At 44.4% G+C, this 7079-nt stretch overlaps 1 protein-coding gene across 1 annotated transcript in view; it reads right to left on the bottom strand.

The window, feature by feature from the left end:
• TRABD2A (TraB domain containing 2A) overlaps window positions 1-7079 on the bottom strand; it is a 60546-nt gene that overhangs the window by 51340 nt on the left and 2127 nt on the right. The window lies entirely within an intron of this gene.

The raw sequence follows: 7079 nt of genomic DNA, 5'->3' as shown, positions 1-7079 counted from the left end.
TGGTTCCACGATCTCTCCCAATAGTTTTACAGGCTGAGCACTGGTTACATCCTGAGGCCAAGCCACTTTGGCCCTGAGTGTCTCTCAGTCTCAACAGCGGGCATTTATGAAACATCTGTTTATTAAGAGCTACTGTACAAAGAAGTGCACAGGGCAGCCCTCAAGGAGTTCAACTGTAAAGGTCAGATATATGCATGGGGCGAGCCCCACATCAAGCAACCCAGAAATGTGAAAATCCAGGTTTTATAGGAAAGAATATTTGGAATTCATTCTCTTTACAAAGGCTTCATTTCAGCAGCCTTTTAAGTAGCATGCTTTCCTGGATTGTGGGGTTTCAGTTTACTGTCAGCTCTCATTATGTATCATAGTTATGTTCTATTAAAGTCACTGTGAACACTGAATTACTGGATACTGAACCACCGCTCCTAGGGGAAACACAGGGTTAGGTTCCTGCGAGCCTCTGGTCACAACGTTTTAGTCAACAGAGCAATACATAACCTTGTTTTATGTTTTATGTGTCTTCTGTTGAAAAGCACCTTCTTTAGTATATTTTGTTGACTCGTGAACATTGAACTCATAGCCAACAACACTGTAACTCACGCCTGCATGAAGCTCATCTAACTCATGTATTTTCTCCCTAAGGCACATCACTGCCCTCCTGTGCTTGGGAACACTAGACAGCACTTCATTCATTTTAAACAGTGAAATCACCTCCAAGAAGCACAAAAATGCAAAAAAAAAAAACGTGGCACTAAGTAAACTACAAAAAGTACACTTGTTTACTTGTTTCTAGTTTGAGGGGTGAAAAGACAAGCCAGAGCACTGACTTATTCAACCTCCGCTGGGAGCCTGTGCATCCGGCCACTCAAATTTTTTTGCAGTTCTGGGCACATCTGCACATGAAAGTGAAAGCACCACAAGCTTGGGGTTAACAATTTTAGCAGGTTGGCAAATTCACAAACATGAAATCTACAAATAATGAGGGTCAACTACATTTGCACTTCTGTGTCATTGTTTCAGCAGCAGCAACCTGGTCTCAAATGAAATATTACACAGAATCTCAAAATATAAGACCGATGAGGGTGGAGCTGGCTGAAGCAGGGGCCCCACTCTCTTCAGCCGGCTCTTCTCCACCTGTCCCCCTGTCACCTTCACAAAAAACACCATGGGGCCACTCAGAGGAGGGCAGAGGCAGGGAAACACGTGGGCTGGGGTGACGTAACAGCAGGGGGAGGTCAGGCGCCAACAAGCCCACAGCTCTCCACAAACGACATTGGCTAAGCAGCCACAGGGGAACAGGCCTGGTGGCCCAGAAGGGACTTTTCCAAAGAAACTAGAAATGCTGATATTAAATAAAATCTTCCAATTGGGAAATGAGACCTCAGTTTTCTCAAAACACCATGCACACCAGACGGAGCTTATCTCATTAGCCTCCAGCCTGTGACCTTGTTTTCTAAAGTACTCAAATTATAGTTCTGCTCACACACCCAGCTTTTCAAGAATGCACTAATTATGCTCAATTCTGCTTCTGTCTCAGCCACCCCACTGAGTTTTTTGCTTTTTTGGTTGTTGTTTTTTTTGCCATGCTACATGGCTTGCCGGATCTTAGCTCCCCAACCAGGAATGGAACTCAGGTGGTGAAAGTCAGATAATAACCCCTATCATAAGTAATGGTAATAAACAAGTTAGACAAGTAAAAGTTAAATGACTGAACAAATGAGAGAAAGAACACATTTTTAAAATAATTTTTAAAACCTGATCCTTTTTGACCCACCTCCTAGAGAAATGGAAATAAAAACAAAAATAAACAAATGGGACCTAATGAAACTTCAAAGCTTTTGCACAGCAAAGGAAACCATAAACAAGACCAAAAGACAGCCCTCAGAATGGGAGAAAATATTTGCAAATGAAGCAACTGACAAAGGATTAATCTCCAAATTTTATAAGCAGCTCATGCAGCTCAATAACAAAAAAACAACCCAATCCAAAAATGGGCAGAAGACCTAAATAGACATTTCTCCAAAGAAGATATACCAACAAACTGCCAACAAACACATGAAAGAATGCTCAACATCATTAATCATTAGAGAAATGCAAATCAAAACTACAATGAGATATCATCTCACACCAGTCAGAATGGCCATCATCAAAAAATCTAGAAACAATAAATGCTGGAGAGGGTGTGGAGAAAAGGGAACCCTCTTGCACTGTTGGTGGGAGTGTAAATTGATACAGCCACTGTGGAGAACAGTATGGAGGTTCCTTAGAAAACTACAAATAGAATTACCATATGACCTAGCAATCCCACTACTGGGCATATACCCTGAGAAAACCATAGTTCAAAAAGAGTCATGTACCAAAATGTTCATTGCAGCTCTATTTTCAATAGCCCGGAGATGGAAACAACCTAAGTGTCCATCATCGGATGAATGGATAAAGAAGATGTGGCACATATATACAATGGAATATTACTCAGCCATAAAAAGAAACGAAATTGAGCTATTTGGAATGAGGTGGATAGACCTAGAGTCTGTCATACAGAGTGAAGTAAGTCAGAAAGAGAAAGACAAATACCGTATGCTAACACATATATATGGAATTAAAGAAAAAAAAATGTCATGAAGAACCTACGGGTAAGACAGGAATAAAGACACAGACCTACTAGAGAATGGACTTGAGGATATGGGGAGGGCGAAGGGTAAGCTGTGACAAAGCGAGAGAGAGGCATGGACATATATACACTACCAAACGTAAGGCAGATAGCTAGTGGGAAGCAGCCGCATAGCACAGGGAGATCAGCTCAGTGCTTTGTGACCGCCTGGTGGGGTGGGAGGGAGGGAGACGCAAGAGGAAAGAGATATGGGAACATATGTATATGTATAACTGATTCACTTTGTTATAAAGCAGAAACTAACACACTATTGTAAAGCAATTATACTCCAATGAAGATGTAAAAATAAAATTAAAAAAAAACCTGTTAACGATTGAATTAGTATTAAGAGATGAATGGTGTACAGGGTCTCCAGCCAGTCCTCAGGCATCCTCTTAGGGAGTAATGAGAGTCCCCAGGGTTATTTAAATACTACTTAAAAAAGCCACATGGAAACTGTAGTCTACCGAAAAATGGTTGCCAAAGGCTAATTAAGCAATCAAATGTCTCACTGTTGGTTAAAATTAGATCAAGCTGGTAGAAAAACACTGGTTAGACAGTAATCAAAAGCTGAGGTTGACAGTTATGGCTTTGGTTAATTTTAAATGGGTAACAGAATAATTACCTTTAAATGCAACTGGTTTGCTAGAGGTGGGCTTCCAAGCATAGGTTTAGTTTGTTTTATTTGTTCATTTTAGTGGGAAGAGTTGGTGATCAGAGGGGTCCTGGATGATGATATGATTGGAGACCACTGACCTATACATCTGGTTACACAAGTTCCACACAGTCTACCCAAGGACTTCTACACAGTTTCCAACTGGAGACATGGCAAATAGTTGAAATATTATTATTAAACACATGGGCACCTGATTCATTGTCATCTATTAGGAGACCATGATAGTAAACAAATATATTCCAAGAAAAACCAAACCCATACTGCAGGATCATAGCGTGGGGTTGGTGGGGAGTGGTGAGGGGGTGTTTCATTTTGGTTTGGTTTTGGTTTGTTTTCACCCAACACACTTAATGTCCCTAATGTCCCATCCTACCTCAAAACGCCTACACTTCTCTTCAGGAACAAAGTCTGTTCAATTACATTTATCCATTCTTAGTTTCTTATTTATTTTATTGTTGTCTTTTCAACCAGTGTGAGTCTAGAAATAGGGTTATTGTGTGATCTTTTCACTGAAAACTGTTCAGCTTTTTTTTATATATAATATTTTTCTAAGAACATTTCTTGGTTGATGATTTTTTTTTAATATTTATTTATTTGGCTGCACCAGGTCTTAGTTGCAGCTCGCAGGCTCCTTAGTTTCGGCTCGATGGCTCCTTAGCTGTGGCATGCGAACTCTTCGTTGTGGCACGCATGTGGGATCTAGTTCCCTGACCAGGGATTGAACCCAGGCCCCCTACATTGAGAGCGTGGAGTCTTAACCACTGTGCCACCAGGGAAGTGTCTGCTCAGGTCTTTTAAAAAACAGTACTCATGTTCTGGCATCTAGCCACGCACTGACAGTAATGATGCTGAAAGCAGCTGGCTGATATTGACTGTTCGCTGTGTGCCAGCACCATCCAAGTGTTGCACACGGATGGTTCTGCTGCATTTGTTCAACACTCATTTCTTTCCCAACTATCAATGCTGTGCCCACCAAGCGCCAGGCACGGCTCTAGGCATGAGGCACTAGGAATACAGCAGTGAATGAAGTATGGGTCTCTGCCTCCGGTATGTTAATGGTAACTGCTGAGGAGAACACAGAAGCAGAAGGGGAACAGGAAGTGCTGGTGGAGGAGGGATGTTGTCTTAAATAGGGTGACCAGGGAAGTCCCTGAATGTCCAGTACGTCATTTAAGCCTTGCCATGAAGGAGGTAAGAGGTCAAAGTACAGGACTATCTGGGAGAAGAGCAACCCCTCCAAGAGGAGGCAACAGCAAGTGCAAAGACCCTGGAGCAGAAAGGCCCTCAGTGTGTTAGAGGAGCAGGAAGGAGGCCAGCATGACTGCAGCTGGACAGCTCCAGAGGCAGGCAGGAGGCAAAGGTCAGAGAGGTCAACAAGGCCTGGCTGCACAGGGCCCCTGAGCTCCTGGAAGGGTGGAGGCTTTTATGCTGAGTAGGATGGAAGCTGGTGCAGGTTTTTAATGAGAGAAGTGAAACGAGCTGAGTTAATGTGTTGACAGGATCACTCTGGCAGCTGTGATGAACAGACTACTGAGAGATGAGGGCAGATGAAAGAAGGTCAGTTAGGAAGTTACTGAGATGACCCAAGTGAGAGAACAGAGCAGTACTGACTGACCTGATGAGAAGTGATCAGAGATGAGATTCTGGCTGTATTCTGGAAGCAAGAGCCAACAGGATTTGCTGATGAATCAGTTAATTAAAAGGATGAAGTTACCATCAACCCAGATGGAGAAGACAGGGTGGAATAGGATTCGAGGGAAGGTCAGAAGTTTGGTGCTGGTCCCGCTGAGTTGAAATGTCAAGCAGACAGCCAAGTGGGGAGGTCGAGTGGATAGGCAGACGCATGAGTCTGGAGTCTGGGAGAGATCTGGGCCCCCGATGAAAAAGAGGGTGTGGTCATCATTTCGATGTTATTTAAAGCCATAGGACTAGATGAGATCTCCAAGGGACTAAGTGCAAACAGGAGAGAATGGATCTAGAAATGGTCCAACCTTGTGAAGTCAAGGGAAAGAAGAGAAGCCAGAGGAAGAGAAGTGGCCAGCGAGGTAGCAGGGAAAGTCAGAAGAGCAGGAAGCCCACTGAAGGAAGAGCTTCGGGGAGGAGACAGTAAGCCAGTGGGTTGGGTGTGGTTGATGGACTAAAGAAGCCAAGGATTTGGACAACTGACCTCTGGATAGAGCGACACGGAGGTCGCTGGCGACCCAGAGAAGAACGGTTTTCGTGGCATGGTGGGGGTGAACGCCTGCCCGGTGCCCACATAGGAGAGATGGGGAAGAGAGAAAGAGGGAGGATACACACCTAAGCAAGACACTGGCTGCTTCCAGACGGAGACATCGAGGCCTTGAGAGGTTTATTATGCTACAGAAGGTCTCATAGCTGCTAAGTAGTGGATCCAGGATTTGAAGCCAGGCAGACTGGCTCCTGAGCCCCAGGTTTTAAACACCGGATCAGGCAGCCTTAGCATGCAGCAGACATCCCTCGCGATTCAGACTTACATCTCTTTCAATTCGTACTCTGCTAGGTGCACCATCGCTCGGGAGGACCACCTGACTCCACATCTAGAGAGGCTCTGTCCAGCTCCCCATTTTGGGCCTCAATGACCTACCCAGATGAACCCACACTGACATCTTTAACTCCTCAGGGGGCCATCCTTTCCCATTCTCTCTTTTTGGGATAACACAGCTTGGGGGGTGGGGGGCTTTTCCACTTTTTTTTTTTTTTTTTTAAGCCAGGGGTTTTAAAGTGGTTTTAAAGAAATGATCCTTATCCTGTGGAGATTCTTCAATACATGGAGTTCTGTTCTGACCCAGGAGGGCACCCTGTATCCCACTCTGGCTACTGACACCTCTCTACCAGGCCCTTCTGAAAGGCAAGTTTTCAGGGCTTCTGATCAGGGAGCTCCTACCTTGCCTTTGCCCACAGGTGAGCCCCTAGGCTGCTGCACTGATCTTAGGGGTGCAGCTGCCCCTGCCTCACACCGACACCCTCAGGGGAAGGGCTATTTGTCTCCATAAAAGAAAAACAAAATGGCTCTACCACCCCCCTTTCACTGTAATTGTGGCCCCTACATACTACTAGAGGGAGCCATGTATCTTAACATTCTGATGATTTCAAAGGAAAAAAAAAAAACACATTAACACCATACAGGTTTCTTTTAAAAGAAGAAGACATGTCCATGGATGACAGAGACACACGAAGTTCTGCGGACTGAATCACCTCACCGGAGATTTTAACACACATGTGTAATCCATACAATGAAACAAAGTAGCACAATGACAGCTGTGTAATGTGGGCTAAATCCCTAAGCCACGGGCCCCCTCAGCTCTTCCCTTCCAGCTCCTGGACCTGAGATAACTGCTCTTTTCCAAGAGGACCCTTCAGCAGACCAGCTGGAATGATATTAAAGTAGGTTGGCTTTAGTTTGCCCTTTTCATTTGACAAATATTTATTTAGCATCTACTATGGCCAGGCACTCTTGTATGCACTGGGGATGCAGCAGCAAACAAAAATTCCTACACTTATGAAGATTGCGGGGGGGCAATAAACAAACATTTTTATCAGATGGTGGTTAAGTGCTACACAGGAAAATAAAGTCGGAAAAGCAGATAGGAGGGCAGGGTGGCCGGGGAATGGGGGCGTGACATAATCTTTAATAGGTAATCGGGAAGGGTCTCATTGAGAGAATTTAAGCAAAGCCCAGATGGAAGTATGGGAGCAAGCATGTGGATATCTGGGTGAAGAAACGCTAGCAGG

The sequence above is a fragment of the Lipotes vexillifer genome, unplaced genomic scaffold (genome assembly GCF_000442215.2).
Source record: "Lipotes vexillifer unplaced genomic scaffold, Lipotes_vexillifer_v1.1 scaffold1098, whole genome shotgun sequence".
NCBI classification, from domain to species: Eukaryota; Metazoa; Chordata; class Mammalia; order Artiodactyla; family Lipotidae; genus Lipotes; species Lipotes vexillifer.
The sequence above is the reverse complement of the archived record's forward strand: the minus strand, read 5'-3'. Positions and strand labels throughout refer to the sequence as shown.